A 23,668-nucleotide genomic window follows, 5' to 3' on the forward strand; every position below is an offset into this window, starting at 1 on the left:
TTATTGGATTTTATCCAAAGAACTTTTAACCTAGAGGTTGATCTATTATGGGAATTATCTCTCTCATTATTCACTTTCCTATACTATGCAACATTATGGTATAAAATGTGTACATCAAATATAAAGTGCTGTATATGCTCAATTTTGTTTCAATTATTGATATGTAGTTAAATCACTTAAAAGACATCAGTAAAGTGTTCTGTAAGAGAATAATGAGTGCGTCTTTATGTTTTTGTCTTTGCTCATAAAGTTGGTCTGAGAGCCCGACCCCAGGTCAGGTGTCCACCAGGGAGGTGCTGCGGGGTCCCAGGAGGGAAGTCAGCCCAGAGCCCTGGCTTACAGAAGGCTGCTCTCCAGCTGCTGAGCCAGGCAAGGGCGTGCCTCTCCCAGGTCCACCCACCTCCTCCCAGTGGACCTCAGACCCCCAGCCTTGCAGTCCCAATTACCTGCATTCTTGTCTCTTTCATTCACATCACTTATGTTGAAAAAGAAGATTTGCTGCATTCTCCAGTGGTTGTCATCTCTGGCAGCTTTGTGGATCACATTCATATCATTTTTGTCAAAGTCGGGCCTTCTGGCTCCTATGCCACTGCTCCACTGGCTGGTAGGGGAGACCTTGTCTCCAATGGTAAGTGAGACCTGGGCCCCACTGGTAGCGGAGACCTTGGTCCCGCTGGTAGGGGAGGCCTTGGCCCCAATGGTAAGTGAGACCTGGGCCCCACTGGTAGCGGAGACCTTGGCCCCGCTGGTAGGGGTGACCTTGGCCCCCCAGGGAGGGGACACCGTGTCCCCCCAGGGAGGCAACACCGTGGCCCCAGTGGTAAGTGAGGCCTGGTCCCCTCTGGTAGCAGAGACCTTGGCCCCGCTGGTAGGGGTGACCTTGGCCCCCCAGGGAGGGGACACCGTGTCCCCCCAGGGAGGCGACACCGTGGCCCCAATGGTAAGTGAGACCTGGGCCCCACTGGTAGCGGAGACCTTGGCCCCGCTGGTAGGGGTGACTTTGGCCCCCCAGGGAGGGGACACCGTGTCCCCCCAGGGAGGCAACACCGTGGCCCCAGTGGTAAGTGAGGCCTGGTCCCCACTGGTAGCAGAGACCTTGGCCCTGCTGGTAGGGGTGACCTTGGCCCCCCAGGGAGGGGACACCGTGTCCCCCCAGGGAGGCAACACCGTGGCCCCAGTGGTAAGTGAGGCCTGGTCCCCACTGGTAGCGGAGACCTTGGTCCCGCTGGTAGGAGAGGCCTTGGCCCCGCTGGCAGGGGAGACCTTGGCCCCACTGGCAGGGGAGACCATGGCCCCACTGGCAGAGGAGACCAGGGCCCCACTGGCACTCTTCCAAAAAATGCCCATCTTCTTCATGGCGAAGAGTTCAGGCTTTAGAGAAGCTTTACCTTCTCTCCGCTTGTCACACATCCCGAGCCCAAAACTAGCTCTCTGGCCAACCACCTCATGCCACAGCATTCAAGCATGGCAGTTTGGCAGTTTGACAGTTTGGCAGTTTGGAATCTCCCAGCTCAGAATCACAGTAACCAAGCAACAGCCTCTGACATAACTGCCCGTGTGCACAGAGCCTGTGGTCAAGGGCAGCTAGAGCCCATGCCCAAGGCCCAAGCCTCACAAATCTCAGGAACTGCCTGTGGGCAGGTGTGGATTCTGTTCAAACATCCCTGGGAATTGGCCAAGTGTTTCTAGATGCTTACAAAGGTGACTCACCCCCGTTAAAAAGCAGTCTGTGCCTCCGACCAGGGCTAGGGTGGTGTGGAACTTCAGGATGCTCAAGGTCTAGTGCCCCAGAAAACTCCCCTTAAAAACATCTCTAAATATCCTGTGCCCTAATTTATGTCTGTTCCACATCCCTCTGGGACCCAGCCAACCTCCAGGGATGGTAAGGGATGCAAGAACAGAAGGATGTTTTCATGGTTTCGGAGATGATGGCAATATGTGCCTGCAAGTACAAATTTGTGGAAACCAGTGCCTGTTCTCCAGATGAAATAAAACCTCTTTCCACATGCCTCTTAATCTCCCCTTTGGCCCACCTCTCACACTCACTTTTTATTTCTTCCAAATAAATTTTTAATCAATCCAAGATTTATTTCGGAGCATGGTGTTAACCTGTACAAACCACCTTTTCCCACCTAGTTTAAAATGTCTCTTTACTGTGCATTAAAATCTCAGGTTATATTTTTGGTTTTGAGGTTTTCTGTTCTCATCCATAAATGGACGGCTTCTTTTTGCATGAGTGATACCGCTGTAATAAACCCAGTTAAAGTAACTGGAGAGGAGCAAGGGGAAGGACACATTTTATAGGCATGTCATTTGTGCAGCTTTGCCAGGAAACTGCAATTTAACACTCCCCAGGGCTAGTCCCCACAGATGGCAGGAGGAAGGGACTGGACAGGGGAGGAATAGACACATGCCCAGTCAAGTCTCCGTGAAATAGGGAAAGTACTTGACTGTCAGGAACACCTGGGAACAGGTCATTGGCTTAGAGTAGGTGTGGCCATCACAAGTGGAGAAGATCTGAGTAACTTACCTCCCAAACAAAGGAGTTCTCTCTCTTGCTAGGCCCACGCTCCTGGCCTGCGGGACTCTCATGCTCCTGCATTTGCCCACATAGGCCAAGGCCATGTGGCCCCCACACACAATGGACTAATGGACTGCAAGTAGCCTGAGGTTATGCAGCAACCAGCTCCACTGTGGAAAGGAAACTCTGGACACTGGCTCTGCTTCAAGCTCTGCCGAGTCCCCAGCTGCACATTTTCTAGGCCTGGATGAAGGGAAATGGGACTTTGCAAACCCAGGGATGTAAATCACTCCTCCTCCTGCGTGAGTCTCAGAAATTTCTTTTTCTTCAGATATTGTAAGGACCCAACTCCAAGCACCCAGGGGGAAGGGGACTGATAACACTGGGTGGTTACTTTAGGTCTCTGAGTTTGTAAGGCCTGCCATGCACCTGCCCCCCCCCCCCCCCGCCTGCCCCTCCACCCCCCCCACCCCCCCCCCACCCCCCCCCTGAGCTTGTCATGTTTAGTATGTGGTCACTTTTTTGTTCACACTTGACCTGTTAAATATTTGTTGATTGTCTACTTTCTCCCAACTAGAATGTACCATCCATGAGAAAAGTAATTATTTTCTTTGCTATTTATCTTCATTGCTTTTAGAAGAGTAGATGCTTAATAGTTTCTCATTAACTAAATGACTGAACTGTGAAATTGCCTAACATATGTCTAATTTATATCTGTATGTCTCTACCACCTCTCCACATGGAAATACTTGAAGACAGCTGTATAGGGGAAGAGGAGGAGGTTACTGCAACCCTATTTACAAATTGTAATGGATTTTAACTGCTGTATTTTCAGATCTCCCCTCATTCTCTCAGGAGACTCCCCTCCCCAAGGCCACTGGGGTTATTTCCACTCAGTCCTTGGCTGTTAAAAATAGGAGTGCCCAGAAAGACCCTGTGCATATGCATTACTTCTTTTCATCACTTAATCTCTGTAATACATTCTTAGAAATGTGATCTCTGCGTCAAAGTTGTAATTCCATATGTAAATTAATTGGCTATTGCCTAACACCACTCCCATCCCCACCCCCCACCGCCCACCCCACCCCTAGAACTTATGCCATTACTATTTTGGATTTCCACCAAATATGTGAGAGGCTACAGCTTCACATGCCATCTGAGTGTGGTTAAGCTTTGGGGGTGAGAAGGTTGTCAATCTGATCCTTAAGTAATGGCCTCTGCTGGGTGCACCTGTTCCCACCCCTACTCCAATCCCTCCAGCCACTCCCAGGTCCCATAGAGGCAAGCTGATCTCCAACCAGAGGGCAAAGGAACAGCAGGTGAGTCTCCACCCCGTGCACAGGTGGAATGCATGGGCAGCTCCCCTCCCCACTCTGAAGCTGCCTGCCCCAGGTGGGATGCACAGCCAGGAAGGGGCATTTGCACAGCGGGCCAGACAGAGGAAACACAGGAAGGACTGAAGTAAACACTTAGAAAGACAGTTTAGAAAGAAATCTGGTCCTCGGGCTGTGGCCAAACCATCTTCTGGCCCCAAATCCCTTTGCCATTTTCCACTAATATATTGAGGCGACAGAGGGGTCAATTCACCAGGGATCACTCCTGAGAGAAGGGGGCACTTGATGCAAGTAAGGAAGGGATGAGCCAGGAAGGCACAACTTTACCAGACTTTTTGAAACAACAAACAAACAAACAAGAATAAAACACCTCTTTTCTTCAAGGTTATCAAGGTTGTAGTGTAGAGGGGGCAAGTAAGAGGAAATGAGGTACACATGCAGTGAGGACAGATCAGCCCCGACTTTTCACAGTCGTGCTCCATCCGTGCGCCCCCCTTGCACCTCATGCAAAACAGCTGCGAGCTCCCCACGTCTGCGCGCCGCGGGGGAAGGGCAGGGCTGACACCACTTCCTCCCTGAGGCAGCGGACCTGAGCCCGGTGCAGCCTAGTGCAGTTCGTCGCATTCCCCTCCGGTGTCCCGAGGCCGACCCCTGCCCTGCCCGCACCCCCGCCAGGTCCCCGTACAGCCTTCGAGGTAAGCGGTGCCAGCCGGCCCGGGAGCGCTGGGAGCTGCAGCCTGGTCCCTGGGCTGTCCCGTCACCGAGCCCCTGGGTCCCAGGCACGACCCCGCATTCCGGAGAGGCGCGCGCCCCCACCCCCTCTTGGACCCGCTCCCCAGGGTCCCACCACTGATGTCTGCACTTGACCCAGCTCCATGGAATTTTGCGGCTGAGGCTGGACTTCCCCACACCGGATTTCATCGGATTTGACTGATTTCCTACCCAGAAAATTGCTACAAGTTCCCATGAGGAACAGGGAGGAACCGCTGTCTGTCCCCCAGGTCCAGAAGCCCAGCCAACTGGAAGGGATTCCTGGGGCATTTCTGGGCGCTGTAGATTAAATGCAAGTCTTGTACAATTTGAGTTGCCTGCATTGAGAACTTTCAAGCAACTGTTTCTTCTTTTTAAAAATAACTTTTCTTCCAAATTGTTGGGTTGTTTTTGTCTTAAAGGAAGATAGAGGGAAAATATGGACACCAGGCAGAGGTTTGTAATTTGGCTTGGAAATTAATGTCCAGGGTGTGGTTTTATAGCATGAAGGAAAGTAGTAAGATGCCTGATACACTGGAAGGCCTCAGATCAAGGGCCCCACTGAAAACTTTGCTCAGTGTACCTCTCATTTTCCTCTGGGGAGGGGTTTCTTATTATTCATACCATGTGGAAGGCTAACTGTGCTGTTTCCTAGACATTCACAGCAAAGTGGTTCAAAAGAATAATCAATGTGACCGTTAGAGAAAGAGAAATGGAGTAACAGGCAAGTAAGTAACAGAGAGGGAAAGGTCACATGAGTTTATCACTCCCCAGGGTATTGTTTCTGGTGGCATAATGTGGCTTAAACAAGGCAAGGGTACCAGGCTGCTTCTAACTTTAAATTCTAGGCCTTTGAATCGAAATTTCAGAAAGAGAGCCTTTGTCCCCTTGCATAAGCCCCCAGTGGCAATTTTCCTCTGGCCTCACTGCAATACTGGAATGGCACAGTAATGCTGGCTGGCAAAATTAACCAAGGTTCCACTAAGAAATGTGTCATGTTTTCCAGATGGTATTTCCTGCCTGCTTAACATGTGGTGAAAGGTCAAAGAAATTTAATGTCATCTTCAGTCCATCAGTACGTAGTAATTTTTATAATATTATTAATATATGTGTCTTTTCTGGGTATTTGGGAGACTTGGGTTCATCTCTGCCTTTAACTAGAACAAGGATGGTCTTGAATAAGTTGCTTTAACCTCTCTGAACCTGAGATAATTTACCAGTAAAGTGAGATTATTGCACTACATTATGTCTGTCATTAAAAGAGCAATTAGCGAATTGCTATAATTCTTTGAATTTGTCCTGCCTGGAATGCCGATAAAGTTAGAATTGCAGATTACTAACCAAAAAGAATGGAGAAAATAATAATGACAACAGATTTTGTTAGATGCTGAACCGATACTTTAGAGGCCTTTTGTTTCTCTGAATACAGTCAATTTCTGGCCTATTGATGGCAAATTTCCATTCTGTTGAAAAACTGAGTTGATGTGCCCAAGTTTGGGTAGGTCAATATTAGATTTCAAAATTCTTCAATTGTTATTTCTCCAGAAATATAATTTTGTAATATGGATGACTATGATTTAGTTACTTTAAATGTTAATCATAATATCCTTACTGAATGATGTTAGTGTCCACTACATTTTTTGTATTTTTATATCCCAAGAATGTATACTAATTACCCACTCTATCTTTTGCCTTTTTTCACTTATAAAGTTTTCTAGATATCTTCATATTATTCTTCCAGTTAGCTTTTTATAAAATTCATTGTTATAAATGACTGTTTAATATGCCACTTTGAATTTTTTTAACCATCCTTTCAAAAAGCATTATTATTTTCATTTACTTCTAATACTCCTCAACCTTATTTAATTATTTTTATACCTAACACTTTTAGTGATTCCACAAATGTTATAATAAATTAAGTTAGCATTTTACAGTCTATCACACTAAAATCAATTTTATAGAACCTCATGCGTTGATTTATAGGCAATAGAATGATCTTAGTAATGCTAACTTCAAAATACAACAATCCTTATTAACATAATTAATATTTTAGTGTGGAAAATATATACATATTTTATATTAGTCCTGTCATCCTAACTGGCAAGTAACTTAAAGTTTTAGTATTTATTATACATCTGAGTACATAATAAACGTCAGGATGTAAGGCATTGGTACACTGGTTGTATAATAATATTTATATGTACTGGAGTTGTAATTATTATGAGGTGCATAACTTTTATAGGAAACTGCTAGAAAAGTATCAGTTAGATTTCTTTTGAGAAGAGGGGATAGCAGAACTAAGCTATGGCATTTAATGACCTATAAATAGTTTAAGGAGCTAGACTGTACATGAGATGTGACAAGTCAGGGCCTGAGGAGAGGATGTGACCTGCCACCACTGCTTCCTTATTGCCTAGCCACATTCCTGGCACCAGAGTTAGGACTCCAAAAGTGTTTGCTAAAAGTACAGATACTGTGTCAGTTCCACCTCTGAGTTGTCCCATTAAAATGTCACAAGGGCAGCTGGCCCTGTGGGCACCAACCCTGAGACATGAGCAGGCAGAGGTGTCACACCACTCCAAAGCTCCACACCTTCTCAGTGTGTATTCTGAAGCTTGAATTCATGACTCAGTTTCCAAACATTTCATGAACATTGACTATGCACTTGAGCCATTAAGACTCATAAGAGCTGTTTTCTTTCTTTTAATCAACTCGGTCAAATGGTAATAGTAAATAATAGTTATAGCTTATATTCTGTACCAGATTTGTGTTAATTTAAATGTATCATTTCATTAGTCCCTACATCCTGGGCTTATACTATTGAATAAATGAAAGCACAGAGAGGTTAAGAAGATTACACAGAGCCCTAACCGGTTTGGTTCAGGGGATAGTAGAGCATCGGCCTGCGGACTGAAAGGTCCCAGGTTCGATTCCGGTCAAGGGCATGTACCTTGGTTGCGGGCACATCCCCAGTAGGGGGTGTGCAGGAGGCAGATGATCGATGTTTCTAACTCTCTATTCCTCTCTCTTCCTCTCTGTAAAAAGTCAATAAAATATATTTATTTGAAAAAAGAAGATTACACAGAGAGTCGGAAGCACAGTTGACCTTTGAGCTGAGCCAGTGTGATATCAGCTCTGGAGGTGCTATATTAGGGATAAGGACTTAAATGATGGAAAAACATAGACCTTTCTGTGGGGTCAGGGAAGGGAAGATTAAAGGAAGATAACCAAGTTAATAACTTGCCTTATTGGTACTCTTTTTTATTTAATCCTCACCAAGGATATGTTTGATTTTAGAGAGAAACATCAATCGGTTGCCTCCTGTATGCACCCTGACTGGAGACTGAACCCAAAACCGAGTACATGCCCTAACCTGGAATCCAATCCGAGACCTTTGGTTGCACAGGTCGACACTCCAACCAACTGAGCCACACCAGCCAAGGCTCCTTATTAGCTCCTTTGTTTAGTTAGGTTCTTCTTAGTGGGAAGACAAGATAGTATAATCAGTTGTGAAGTTATTATCTTTTTATGTCTTGAAAAAATAATCTTTGGCAGCAGTCATGTGTTTTTATTATCTTTTTAAAATTTAAGTTCTTTATGGTTTAAAGTAATACATAAGTCTCCTTTTTACCCCATTGATCTCTCCCCGACTGCCCCCACCCTCCAGCACATGCACTCACCACCCCCCCCACACCCCAGTCTGTGTCCATTGGTTATGCTCATCTGCATGCATACAAGTTCTTTGGTTGATCTCTTACCCCTGACTCTCTGCCTTCCCTCATAGGTTGGAAAGTCTGTTTGATGTTTCTATGACTCTGATTCTATTTTTGTTCATCAGTTTATGTTGTTCATTATATTCCACAAATGAGTGAGATCATGTGATATTTATCTTTCTCTGACTGGCTTATTTCCCTCAGCATAATGCTCTCCAATTCCATCCACACTGTTGCAAATGGTAAGAATTCCTTATTTTTTACAGCAGCGTAGTATTCCACTGTATACCACAGTTTTCTAATCCCTTCATCTGCTGATGGGCACTTAGGCTATTCCCAAATTTTAGCTATTGTAAATTGTGCTGCTATGAATGTATCCTTTCTGATTGGTGTTTTTGGTTTCTTGGGATATATTCCTAGAAGTGGTATTATTAGGTCAAATGGAAGTTCCATTTTTAATTTTTTAAGGAAACTCCATACTGTCTTCCACAGTGGCTGCACCTGTCTGCATTCCCACCAGCAATGCAGAAGGGTTCCTTTTTCTCCACATCCTCACTTGTCATTTGTTGATTTGTTGACAATAGCCATTCTGACTGGTGTGAGATAGTACCTCATTGTTTTGATTTGCATCTCTCGGATGATTAGTGACTTTGAGCATGTTTTCATGTCTCTTGACCTTCTGTATGTCTATGTCTTCTTTCTAAAAGTGTCTATCTAGGTCCTTTGCCCATTTTTTGATTGGATTGTTTACCTTCCTTTTGCTAAGTTGTATGAGTTCCCTATAAATTTTGGAGATTAAACCCTTATCCGAGATAACATTGCCAAATATGTTCTCCCATGCAGTGGTCTTTCTTGTTGTTTTGCTGATAGTTTCTTTTGCTGTGCAGAAGCTTTTTATTTTGATGTAGTCCCATTTGTTTATTTTCTCCTTAGTTTCCAATGCCCTAGGAGCTGTATCAGTAAAGATATTGCTACGACAAATGTCTGCTATTTTGTTGCCTATGGCTTCTTCTAGGATTTTTATGGTTTCCCGTCTTACATTTAAGTCCTTTATTTATTTTGAGTTTATTTTTGTGTATAGTGTAACTTGGTGGTCTAGTTTCATTTTTTTGCATGTATCTGTCTAATTTTCCCAACACCATTTATTGAAGAGACTGTCTTGATTCCATTGTATGCTCTTGCCTCCTTTGTCAAATATTAATTGAGCATAATGGGTTGGTTTGATTTCTGGGGTGTCTTTTCTGTTCCACTGGTCTATATGTCTGTTTTTGTGCCAGTACCAAGCAGTGGCTTTGAATATAGCTTGATATCTAGTATTGTGGTCTCTCAAACTTTGTTCTTCTTTCTCAACTTTGCTGTAGCTATTTGGGGTCTTTTTTTATTCCAGATGAATTTTTGGAGAGTTTGTTCTAGATCTTTGAAGTATGCCATTGATCTTTTAATGGGGATTGCATTGAATCTGTAGATTGCTTTGGGTAGTTTGGACATTTTAATGATGTTGATTATACCAATCCATGAACATGGTATATTCTTCCATTTGTTTATGTCTTCCTCTATCTCTTTTTTCAGTGTCAGGTAATTTTCTGAGTACAGGTCTTTATCTCTTTGGTTAAATTTATTCCTAGGTATCTTAATTTTTTTGTTGCAATGGTAAATGTGATTTTTTTTAAAATTTCTCTTTCTGTGAGTTCATTATTGGTGTATAAAAAAAAAAAAAACCACATCAATTTCTGGGTGTTAATTTTGTATCCTGCTACATTGCCAAATTCACTTAGTAGTTCTAGTAGTATTTTGATGGAGTCTTTAGGGTTTTCTATGTACAATATCATGACATCTGCGAATTGTGACAATTTTACTTCTTCTTTTCCAATTTGGGTGCCTTTTATTTCTTCTTCTTGTCTGATCACTATGGCTAGCACTTCCAGTACTATGTTGACCAGGAGTGGTGAAAGTGGGTATCCCTGTCTTGTTCCTCCTCTAAGGAGAAATGGTTTTAGTTTTTGCTTATTGAGTATGATGTTGGCTGTAGGTTGTTATATAAGGCTTTTATTACGTTGAGGTATGATCCCTCTACTCCCACTTTGCTGAGAGTTTTTATGAGGAAAGGGTACTGGAAATTGTCAGGTGCCTTTTCTGCATTAATTGATACGATTATGTGATTTTTATCTCTCACTTTGTTTATGTGATGTATCATGTTTATTGATTTGTGGATTTTGTACCAGGCTTGCATCCCTGGAGTAAATCCCACTTGGTCATGGTGTATGATCTTTCTGATGTGATACTGGATCCGATTTGCTAGAATTTTGTTGAGGATTTTAGCATCTATCTTCATCAGGGATATTGGTCTGTAATTCTCTTTCTTTATAGTGTCTTTATCTGGTTTGGGGTTAGGGTCATGCTGGCTTCATAGAAAGAGCTTGGAAGTGTGCCCTCCTCCTGAATTTTTTGGAATAGTCTGAGAAGGATAGACTTTCGTTCTTCTTTGAATGTTTAGTAAAACTCCCCTGTGAAGCTGTCTGGCCCTGGGCTTTTGTTTGCTGGATGTTTTTTTATGACTGCTTTAATTTCCTCCTTAGGTATCAGCCTGTTAACATTTTTTTATTTTTTGATTGAGTTTTGGAAGGTTGTATTTTTCTAGGAATATATCTACTTCCTCTAGGTTGTTTAGTTTGTTGGAATAGAGTCGTTCATAGTATATTTTTACAATCTTTTGTATTTCTGTGGGATTTGTTGGCATTTCTCCTCTTTCATTTCTGATTTTGTTTATTTGGGTCCTTTCTCTTTGCTTCTTGGTGAGCCTGGCTAGAAGTTCATCAATCTTGTTTATCCTTTCAAAGAACCAGCTCTTGGTTTCATTGATCTTTTGTATTGTTGGTTTTTTTTAAACCTCTGTTTCATTTATTTCTGCTCTAATCTCTATAATCTCCTTCCTTCTGCTCACTCTTGGCTTTTCTTGTTGCTCTCTTTCTAATTCTATAAGTTGTAGAGTTCGATAATTTATTACCATTTTTTCTTGTTTTTTGAGGTAGGCCTGTAATACAATGAACTTCCCTCTCAGGACTGCTTTCACTGTGTCCTATAGGTTTTGGATTGTTGTGTTTTCATTGTTATTCATTTCTAGGATTTTTTAATTTTTTCTTTGATCTCTTTGGTAACCCAGTCATTGTTTAATAGCTTGCTATTCAGCCTCCTAGTGTTTGAATTGTTTTATTGTTTTTATTGTAGTTGATTTCTAATATTATGCCATTGTGATCTGAGAAGATGCTTGATATGATTTCAGTCTTCTTGAATTTGGAGAGACTTTGCCTGTGACCCAATATGTGATCTATCTTTGAAAATGTCCCAGGTGCACTTGAGGAGAATGTATATTCTGTAGCTTTGGTGTGAAAATGTTCTGAAGATGTCAATTAAGTCCATGTGATCTAGTGAGTCATTTAGGATTGTTGTTTCTTTGCTGTTTTTTTTGTTGTTGTTGTTTAGAGGATTTATCCAGTGATGCCAGTGGGGTATTAAAGTCCCCTACTATGATCATATTGCTGTCGATCTCTCCATTGATGTCTTCCAGAAGTTCTTTTATGTATTTGGGTGTTCCTGTTTTCATTATCTTTATTGTATTCTAATCCCTCTTGATAGCTTGCAAGATTAATTAAATCAATGAAATTGCGAGTATAATTATATTTTTCTAATTCTACTGGGGATCTTTCTGATTTCATTACATATCACAGACTCATCAATGACATGGTTGTGGGAAGGGAGGGCGGATAAATGCTGCATCACACAGCAATTGTGTTTCTACCAACTGGCTGGAAGACCTATGTCCAGAGAGTTATATCAAACTGAAGAGAAAAATAAAGACTGATAGTAGAACAAGTAAACACTAGACTAGATTTGTTCTTTTTTCCTTTTTTATTATGAAATAGTTCATACACATAAAATATGATAGATATATGGGTAAATTAAAATAAATAATAAAGCCAACATCTTTGTCTACCGCCCAGCTAAAAGTAAAACATTATCAATACATCTTCTGACTTCCTTTCAATAGCATTACCCTTTTTTTCATTATTCTGAATGTGCTGGTTTTTTGGAAAACATTTAGAAAGCATGTACATGCATTTGGAAAGATGTCAAACTGGAAAATAGAGTTTGGAATTTGGCACTTGGAATTAGAATCTCTGCTTACTCTAAACATGATCATAAATAGAGTGTCCTGTTACATAAAGACAACTTATTATAACTTAAGTAGCATAAAAACAAAGTAGATTACACATGGCTAAAGTTAAGTACCATGGAAATACTTAGTAGTATCTTAGTCATTACTGAAATGACCAAGATTTATCAGTGGATAGCTATAACTTTTAAGTGTAGTAAAAAATATGGAATTTAGGAACTGCTTTTTTTTTTCATAGTACTTAGATTTCTACTTTAAATACAATTTGAGCCCTAATTGGCTTGGCTCAGTGGATAGAACATCGGCCTACGGACTGAAGGGTCCCAGGTTCGATTCCAGTCAAGGGCATGTACCTTGGTTGCAGGCACATCCCCAGTAGGAGGTGTGCAGGAGACAGCTGATCGATGTTTCTCTCTCATCGATGTTCCTAACTTTCTATCCCTCTCCCTTCCTCTCTGTAAAAAAAATCAATAAAATATATTAACAAATAAATAAATACAATTTGATCATTCCAAAGATATTTGTCAAGTACTGTTCTAGGTGCATGAGACATGTTGTAAACAGAAGAGGCAAAGAGCTCTGCATTTGTGGAGCTTATATGCTAGTGAGGAGCCACAGACAATACTCAATAACCATAATAAATAAGTAAAAATTATAGATATTAGTAAATTAAGAGTGCTATCACACAGACAAAGTTGAGCAAAATAAAGTTTCGACATTATAGAAGTTGGTAAGGCTTGGTCTCATGGAGAAGATAAGATTTGACCAAAGGTCTGAAGGAGTTAAGAAGCTATCTGAGGGAACTGTTCCAAGCAGAGGAAACAGCCAGTGCCAAGGCTGTAAGGCAAGGGCATGCCTGGTATATTTGGGGAACACGAAAGCCCATGAGGCTGAAGGTAAGTGAGCAGGAAGAGAGTAACAGGAGATGTGGCTGGAGGGGTAATAGGAATGTGAAGAGGTGGCAGATCTTATAGGGTCTCGTAGGCCATTTAAAAATCCTTAGCTTTTACTCAGAGTGAAATTGAGGGACCTTTGTGGGATTCTGAGAAGAGGAGTAAACCTGATCTGCCTGACATTTAAAAGTCTCACCTCCACTGCTTGAGCATTAACTGGCTGGAGCAAGGATGAGAGCAAGGAACCCATTAGGAAGCTTTGGGAATCAGCATATATTTTGAAAGTAGAGCCAACAGGATCTCCTGACAGAGTGGATGTGAGGTGTGAGGGAATGAGGAGTCAAAGCTTTTGGCCAAAACACCTGGAATGATGGAATTGTCATCAACATGGGGCTGTTGGGGGAGAGACAACAGAAATTCACTTTTGGATCTGGATTTGATGCATCAATTGGTATAACTATTTGCTTATTATATATCAGGCTCAGGCAGTCAGGCTAAGTTAACTATTTGAGAAGATGCTATTATTACTCTCATTTTACAAAATTGTGACCAGAGAACCAGCTTAAACTGATCCTATCCTGTTTCTAACTAGATTCGAAATGAAGTTTAAACCTTGGATACCCCACTTACAAATAAACACCACTCATGAGCAATACTTGTGCACATACCCCCCCATGGATACAAAGTACCCACATGACCAGAACCTGAACCCCAGAATCCTTTCTGAAGTGAAGGGACCATTGTCCAGGATGATCTGGTGCTGAAGCCCCTTAAATCTTGCCCCTGGACCAGGAGACAGATTTGGGGTGAGCCCTCTGTCTTCTTGCCGGTCAACTCGCAAATAAAAGCTCTTTATTTTCTTAAAAGCCGATGTCAATGGTATTGGCTTCTATGCATGTTGAGCAGCAAGCCCTTGCTGATAACAAAATTAGAAATGAGAGATTAGAGAGTTTAAGAAATTTGCTGAAGATTACAAAGTATAAGAAATGGGACATAAAACAAGATCTTGGGAATCCTAAACCTTTAACTATTCTTTCATAACTTGTTGGAAGGGATGACCAGCAATAGATAAAATCAGAATATAGTCAGCTAATCAGTAATAATCCACCTCTATGAGACTCAAGACAATAAAAATTATTTTTAATAAATGGAAGAATAAGAAATGAATAGTAAGACTCCCCATATTCATACATGAATTTAAAACCAGTGACATGGGCATTATGCAAGACAAAGTTTCTATGATTATGAGTTTAACAGCAGTATTCTAAGGGATGGAGGATAAGGCCTTTTCCACAAAGGAGCTTTTATGCCTAGAGTTTAAGATATTTATATTTTCAAAACCTATGACCAGTTTTGGAAGACAGGTGAGCTTCTTCCCTGCACAACTAGATTTCAAATGGGTGCAAGTGCTGGAGCTGGGCTAAAGGCACACTAGTAGCTCCTGAAGCATGTTAAGTGGCACTATTGTGATATTTGGAAAAATGAAAGTGGTTATTAGAAAGTAGCTACCAAGATCATTTGTTTTAGTTATAATAGGTATCAAAGCAGTGTACTTCTTTAATAGAATGCTGCTTAAGTCATTAACTACCATTTAATAGCCTATGTTTTTCATAGGGCATAAGTCCAGTTTTCAGTTAAGTGCATTATTAGGATTTCATCTCAAGAAGTAAACAACAAATTAGTTATTTGGCAGAAAAAGTACCACAAAATACTTTTCAGGTGATTTAGAGTGTATTATCCTCGTTAAGTTACTGGTTAAGTATATTTATCTGAGGTCACTATATTTATAGTTTTACAAACTTTCATCTCTGCTGATATCAAATTCACAACTGACAATTGAATGAACTGATTGGGTTTGGGATGTAGTATTGGTTGGTTCTGGTGTTTTTAGGAGAATGATTTCCTTTTGATTAAATTCCATAAACAATGTGGCTTGGCAACCAAGACAGGTTTTTTATTTTTTTTAAGTTTATTTATTGATTTTAGAGACAGAGAGGAAATGAGAGAGACAAAGAGATAGAGAAAGAGAGAGAAATATTGATTTGTTGTTCCATTTATTTATGGGTTCATTGGTTGCTTCTTCTATGTACCCCGACCGGAGACTGAAACCACAACCTTGGCATTTTGGGGGTGACACTAACCAACTAAGCTACCTGGCCAGGGCCCCAAGACAATTTCTTAATTTTACTAATGCTCTTACTGTTAGCAACAAAGAGAAGTGAAGTTGCGTGAGCCGGGAATGTGGGGAAACGCAGTGAAATGCTGTGAACAGATGGTTCATAAGAGCACTAACTTTATTTTGTTTTTTTGATTATGAAATTTTTTTAATTTTATTTTTCAATCAACGTTGACATACAATATTACATTCATTTCAGCTGTACAACATAGTGATTAGGCACTTATATACCTCATGAAGAGAGAAGCTGAAACACCGAGTGGCTCACTGCACTGACTATCAGAGCAGAGAAGCCCTCCTGGCTCTGTGCAGGTTGCAAAGGGGCATAGGTACCTACACACTTCATTTGAATGAAACTCTGCTCAACATTCCGTAATTGGAACTGCTTTTTGCAGTTCAACACATTATCTGTTGAGGGCCAACCATATGCTAGTGTTGGGGAGCACATGGCCCCCTAACCTCAAGAAGCTTCTAGTCTAGTGGGTGAGACAAATCTGTCAATGAACATATTGCAATGTGTCATGTGCGGTGATAGGTATAGAAGTAATATGGCAAAGAGAGTGCTTCTAGGGAAGGCATTATATGGGGGTGACCAAGAGGCCCTTTGAAAGATAAAGGTATTTCCAGGTGGTACAGTGGAAGAAGGTCACTCTAGGTACCACATGGGAAATAGGTTAGCAGTACTGTACTGGAGCACAAAGTACAGTGGGAAAGGAAATGAGGAGATTCTGATTTAACACTTGGTTAGTAATATTCAGATTATATTCATATGGTACAGTCAACACAGTCTATCATATTTGATTCAAATGCTTAGGCCAGGGGTCCTCAAACTACGGCCCGCAGGCCACATGTGGCCCACCGAAAACATTTATCCGGCCCACCGGTGTTTTTGCCGCTGCTGTGTGCATAGGAATTTGTTCATAGATTTTTTTTAAACTATAGTCCGGCCCTCCAACGGTCTGAGGGACAGTGAACTGGCCCCCTGTTTAAAAAGTTTGAGGACCCCTGGCTTAGGCACTTGTCATAACAAAACTGGAATACCCTGGAGCAGCACTCTCCAATGGGAATATAATGCACACCACATGGATAACTTTACATTTTCAAGAAGCCACATTAAAAAGAGAAAAAAGACACAAGTAACATTAACCTTAGCAATAAACTTTATTTAATATACTAGAGGCCCGGAGCACAAAATTCGTGCACTGGAGAGGGGGGGTGTCCCTCAGCCCAGCCTGCACCCTCTCCAATCTGGGACCCCTCAGGGGGTGTCCCACTGCCGGTTTAGGCCCAACCCCATCAGGCCTAAACCGGCAGTTGGACATCCCTCTCACAATCTGGGACTGTTGGCCATGGATCCTGTAGCCTCTGCTCCTTGACGGGAAGTGCTGGCCTCCCTGTCACTCACTCCTTCACCTCCTGTGTGCCTTTTTCTGATTGACAGGACTTTTCATAATTTGTATTTAAACACTTTAGACCAAGAGTGCTCAGACAGCCTACAGACCTGGCCCTGGAACCTGCCAGGGTCTCTCTGGGCTACAGTACAGCTCCTGATCACTCTTGGGAAAGGCCTCGGGGTAGTTGCCCTGTGGTGGATAGTGACAAGGAAGTGCCTTGAATGGCCCTCCACAATTTGACACCACATTATGAAGGGATAAGAGAATAATTTTGGTTTTGGCTGGTTGTCACAGAGCACAGCGTCATTCATGTTGCTCAGGGACCTGCTAGGACAGGACAGTGAGTCAGTGGTGCAGGTGGTTCAGATTCTTTACCAAGAGGCAAACAAAGATGCTGATAAAAACAGGATATTGCTTAGTTAATTGAAATATAAATGTGGAATGTGATTTAAGTACTATGAATGTAGCACCATAAAAAATGCGTTTGGGGATTTTTAGTTCAACTTAGTAAAGTTGCAATGTAACAGTCATGTAAAACATAAACACATAAAATATAAGACACATACACTTCTGGAAGATGAATTTCACTCTGTATCTGGTGATTCAGCTCTTTGGGGTTCTTGAGGTTTGGGGGTATATTTTGTTTAGTTTGGTTTTGTTTGTTTTTGTTTTTATATTTGTGTGTTTTAAGTCAAGGATTAATTTCCACGCCAGGATAATCAATAATTTTTCTATGGATCTAAACCAGTTTGGGTGGAGTCAGTTCTTTGCAAAAGCAATTTGCCCCAAATCCATGAGGGTTGCTCCTGGATTATAATAGTGTAGAACTTGGTGCTACAGTTTCTTTTTCATTTTTATCTATTGCCCGGTTCACTAGTGCATACATTTGCACAAATGATTCAGTGAGTATATTCTAATTGAATGTGCATTTGCTGTGTGTGTGTTGTGGGGGGAGTCCTTTAGGTATTAAAAAACACTCTGTTCTCAATAACATCCATTAAAAATAATGACTCACACTACACAAAACTAACTCAAAATGGATCATAGACCTAAATGTAAGAGCTAAAATTATAAAATTCTTAGAAGAAAGGATAAGAGTAGATCTTTATAACCTTGGATGAAGCAACAGTTTCTTAAATATAATACCAAAAGCAGAACTGAAAAAAGAAAAAAATAGATAAGTTGGACTACATCCAACTTTAAAATTTTTGTACTGTAAGCAGTGCCATCAAGAAAGTATAAATTTGGAAACAGCCCAAGTGCCCATCAGTAGATGAGTGGATAAAAATGATTTAGTACATTCACACAATGGAATTCTATGCAGCAATAAAAAAGAAGGATCTTTTACCCTTTGAGACAGCATGGAGGGACCTGGAGTATTATGCTAAGTGAAATAACCCAGTCTGAGAAAAACAACTATCACATGATCTCACTTATATGTGGAATCTAATGAACAAAATAAACCGATGAACAAAATAGATCCAGAGACATAGAAGCATAGAACAGACTGAAGAATCTCAGAGGGAAGGGAGAAAGAGGTGTGGGAAGAGATAAATCAAAGAACTTACATGCATATATGCATAACCCATCGACACAGACAATATTACAGTGAAGGCCTGGGGGAGGCAGGTTTGGGGTGAAGTGGGTCACTGAGGGGCAAAAGGGGGGTATCTGTAATACTTTCAACAATAAAGATAAATTTTTTAAAAAGAGTATAAAGACTAGAGACATGCACAGAATGAGAGGAAATACTTGCTATGCAAAGCATATATCGAAAGAACTTTGTTGTAACAACAACATAATATATATTAAAGATATATATATTATGTAATAAGATATAATATATAATCCCTTTTAGAACTGGGACAGGGATATGAGTAGACTTTTCTCTGAAGAAGATATAGAAATAACTAAACACATGAAAAGATTCTCAAGATCATTAGACAGAAATTCAAATCAAAGCCACAATGAGAACTTTTAATGACAGACACAGGTATGGCTGAGGAGAAATTTGAACTTTAACATACTGTTGGTAGAATGTAAAATCATTCCATACCTTTGAGAAAGTCTAGCAGTTCTTCAAAAGTTAAAGTTATCATATAGCCCAGTAGTTCCACTCCCAGGAATCCCAAGAGAATTGAAAACATATCCATGCAAAATCTTGTACACAAATGTTCATAGAAGCATAATTCATACTAACTGAAAAGTGGAAACAACCTCAATGTCCGTCAACTTATGCATGAGTAATCATAATGTCATGTTTCAGTACAATGAAGTGCTCAGCAATAAAAAGAAATGACATGCTGATGCATGTTACAGTATGGGTGAACTTTGACAACATTATGCTAAGTGAAAGAAGCTAGACAGGAAAGAACACAGAGTGTATGATTCCACATATATGACATGTCCAGAGAAAACAGAGTGGTACTTTTACAGTCCTGGGGAGGGTTGGGGTGAATGGCAAGTGACTGTTAAAGGGTATGGGTTTCTTTTAGGAGAGAAAACAATATTCTAAAATTAGATTGTGGTGATGGTTGCACAATATTGGCAAGCCAGGGGCATGGGGATGCGGTGGAGGAGAGGGAACTGGAATGGGCCATGTTGCAGTTGAACCTCTGGTGGGACCGCCTTGAGGAAGTGCCCTGCAGATGATGGGAAGAATAAATGCAGGGTTTCAAGTGAAGAGAGAGATGGAAGTAAGATGTTTCTGCTTCATTCAGTGTCTAGATAGTAGAAATAAGGATAATAGAAAACAAAGGTCAGGGAGGATCTACCCCAAAGATAATCTGGATCAATGCTGAAATGATTAAGTGCTTCTTATGAAATGGCAAATTTACTGCCACCTTTATTTCAGAAAGTAGTTAAGCTATACCTTTATTCATATTTATGAAATCTGAATACTTTGTACTATCTAATACCTTTATCAAGACATCCCCCTTGGACAATAGGAAGATGAATGGAATCGAATGTATGAGTATTTAATGGATGGTTTCTTGGAAGTTTTATTAAGATGTTTTCTGCAAAAGTCCATGAATAATTGTCTGAAGAAATTAACTAAACACAGTATCATATTTTTCTCTCAGTATTCATATAAAAACAAAGCAAAGTTGTACTTTAATTAGTATATATCTGTCTTTTATGGCATCACTGAGGAGTCACAATATTCAGGAAAAAAGTGGTAAAATAGGTACTAAGCAAAGACTCCATAATATGCTAATCAAAGGAAATTAAGACTGTATTTCATTTTATGTGTTAGATTCTGTTAAGATTATTAAAGACCAAATTCTTTGATGTTCTTTAATATATTTCTGCATTCTATGTGTCATTATTATCTACTTTATTCCTACACTATTACTATTCTGCTTTAATTATCGACATTGTGAAAGTCATTTTTTTCTCCAAAATTTCTTCTGAATTTTGGATCTGGTTAAATTATGTTTGTGGAGTATGTAACTTATTATGATTATTTTCTAGATAGTTTGAAATTCTTCTTTTGAAATTTTCTCTGATCCCTAAATTGTTAGGAAAATGCTCTTATAAAGATTTTAAAATTCATTTAATATTTTATTATTAATTTCTATTTGCCAAATCCTGCCATGGACTATCTATAAATTTGAGATCTTTTTTCTGGATTTTTATTTTCTAAGACCACCTGAACAAACTGAAGTAATAGCAATAATGATGAGACTCTCTGGCTTGTGTTTGCCTTTAATAGGAACTTCTTCTCTGTTTTACAATTAGAATAATGGTTGGCATTGGTTTCTGGTAAATACCCTTTATCAAGTTAAGGAAAGTACTAACTATTTCAACCTTACTGAGAGGTTTCGATCAGGGATGGATACTGGATTTTACCAGCTGCCTATTCACCATCCCTTGAGATGATCATATGATCTGTCATTTAATATTTAATGATTTACTTTTTTTCCTACTGGTCAGCTGTTCTTGTATTCCTACTTATTATATATTATTCTTTTAATATTCTTCCTGAATCAATTTTTTAATTGGGATTTCTGCATCACTATTTATAAGTGATTTTAAATTGTTCTCATTTTCTGATTGCCTTTTCATAGCAACTTATTCTCCTTATGTCAACTTACACCTCTCTGAAGACATGAGTAGAGATCTTTTAGAAACCCTTTTTCTATTTCTTTCATCAACTCTGGTTTCCTCAGATGTCAGGATTCTGGCTCTTAGTCTTGATGCTCCCATGCTCTTGTTTTTCTTCAAATTTTTCATGGCCCTTGGTAATTGATTCATAATTTTAGACGGACTATAGAAATGATCTCTCAAAGTATAGTCTTTGATTCATAATTTTAATTGAAAGACTAGAATAATATAAGAATGTGGTATGCATTTACTTGGCAGCTATAAAAACCCTCTTTCTTGACTAGGAGGCTAACTGAAGAGTTCTATAGCTAAATGTGAGGCCTCAGAAACAGGCAACTTTCCCCTTTGGTTTGATAGTAATCAGACATGTAAGTTTCAGCCTTGCTTGAATGCTGTTTGCCGAGACCAGCAAAACTTTGTCCTGCCGGTGGAGCACTGGAGAGTTTCTAGCAGTGATGGCGAACCTATGACACGCGTGTCAGAGGTGACACGCGAACTCATTTTTTTGGTTGATTTTTCTTTGTTAAATGGCATTTAAGTATATAAAATAAATATCAAAAATATAAGTCTTTGTTTTACTATGGTTGCAAATATCAAAAAATTTCTATATGTGACACGGCACCAGAGTTAAGTTAGGGTTTTTCAAAATGCTGACACGCCGAGCTCAAAAGGGTCGCCATCACTGGTGTGAAGGGTTCTCTTTCCATTCCCTTCTGATTGACTGATTGATTGGATATAGTTAGCTGGTTGGATTGAGGCCGCCTGTCAGTTCTGAGGCCCAGACTTTCTAGGCACTGCTCTGTTTGTGTTGGGGGCTCAAGATCCACCTTAGGAACCAGTGAGGCACTGCCCACATTATTTAAGGCAAGCATTCTTGCTGATTTTAGACTGGGGGCAATAGTGGCATCTCACTGCTCCTTATAACAGAGAAGTCAAATGGCCCAAGTCATTCAGTCTTTTAAATAAGTCCTCCTCCAATTGGGTACCTACACATTCCCATCCTTGCTGACCCTGACCTTGGATGTTTTTCTTGGTTAAATTTAGCAGCCCCCCTATAGATTCATATTGGGCTATCGTTTCCTTAGCTATAGTTATTCAGTCTGCAAGTCCCTTCCCCTTAACAGCTTCCAGAAATTTCTCAAAATGTTGATCTAATAATGCCATCCTTCTTTGCTTCCCAGGCTGTTATAGAGTCACTAGAGGCCTGGTGCACGAATTTGTGCACCAGTGGGGTCCCTCAGCCTGCCCTGTGGGATCAGGCCAAAACCAGCTCTCCGACATCACCCGAGGGGTCCTGGATTGCAAGAGGGCACGGGTCAGGCTGAGGAAACCCACTGGTGCACTACTGGGGTCAGGGAGAGATGTGGGAGGTTGGCCAGCCAGGGAGGGACCAAGAGAGGGCTCCAAGGCATATCAGGCCAGTCTAGCTCGGTCCTGATCGACCGGACCCCAGCAGCAAGCTAACCTACCCGTTGGAGCATCTGCCCCCTGGTGGTCAGTGCACATCATAACGACTAGTCGACTGGTCAACTGTCTTCCCCCTGGTGGTCAGTGCACGTCATAACGAGTGGTTAGGTGGCTTTAGCATATCATTGGCATATTACACTTTGATTGGTTGAACGACTGACCAGTAGACCTACACTTAGCATATTAGGCTTTTATTATATAGGATTTCATTGGAATTTTAAGATCAAGTGTATATTCACCATCAACTCTTTGGAACCAGATGTTTTCAGTTCATTTTAAACATCCTTACCTACATGCAAGCACCACTGTGTGCCAGGGCCAGACTATGCTAATTTAGTCCTTACAACAATTTTATGAAAAAGGTTTTCTTATCCCCATTTTACAGGAGGAAAAAACTGAAAGCTCAGCAAGGTTGAGTAAGTTGCTTAAGCTCATGCAGTAGTTAGCACTGAACTCAGATTTCACTCATGCAGTTATCACATCCACACCTAATAAGTTTTCTGATGGTAGAGCAGGGCCCCAGAAAGTACCATTTGAATGATGATCAAGGGGTAATTACAAGTTCCTTATCCACTGCTTTTATTTTCTTGATGCATGAATGAAACAAAGGATTGTTTTAGAAGTCTAAATATCATGACAGAGAACTCTGGAGCATTCTGTGTTTTCAAGTACATTCTTTCCATTCTTCTTGTGCTTTCTCATAGCTATAAGAAATTTAAAATGCAGTTGCTATAGACGGGTTGTGATCACATACAAGGACACTGTGTGGAAAAAATATATAATTAAATTAAAAGACTCTCACTTGCCACATATAGAAATGATACCCATAGGAAATTGTGTAAATATCCTTCACAAAGAAAGTAAAGAAACTCTTATAGAGCAATTAAATATTATCGATGTTCACTGAACTGATCCATGCCCAGTTTGCTTCATAAATGCCCTCGGATCTTTACTAGTTTGCTGTTAGTGATACTCTGTAGACGGGCTAATTTCTATCTAGTTGGCTAATCCAAGGAAAAAAATTTCTGTAATTTTCATGACAAACATCTCATAATTATGGCCAAAGAAATTAAATCAAATGATTAATGCTGACATTATTATAGCTTATAATGATTACTCATTGTAATTAATAAATTAATTAT

At 40.5% G+C, this 23,668-nt stretch overlaps 1 protein-coding gene across 1 annotated transcript in view; it reads left to right on the forward strand.

Moving 5' to 3' along the window:
* Positions 1 to 4,410: 4,410 nt before the first annotated feature.
* LOC118673511 (amyloid beta precursor protein binding family B member 1 interacting protein) overlaps positions 4,411 to 23,668 on the forward strand; it is a 101,310-nt gene continuing 82,052 nt past the window's right edge. The window contains exon 1 of the mRNA XM_036344417.1: positions 4,411 to 4,550. The gene's annotated coding sequence lies outside the window, so the exon portion shown is untranslated. The remainder of the gene's footprint in view (positions 4,551 to 23,668) is intronic.

This window comes from Myotis myotis, unplaced genomic scaffold, assembly GCF_014108235.1.
Source record: "Myotis myotis isolate mMyoMyo1 unplaced genomic scaffold, mMyoMyo1.p scaffold_m19_p_1, whole genome shotgun sequence".
Lineage (NCBI taxonomy): Eukaryota > Metazoa > Chordata > Mammalia > Chiroptera > Vespertilionidae > Myotis > Myotis myotis.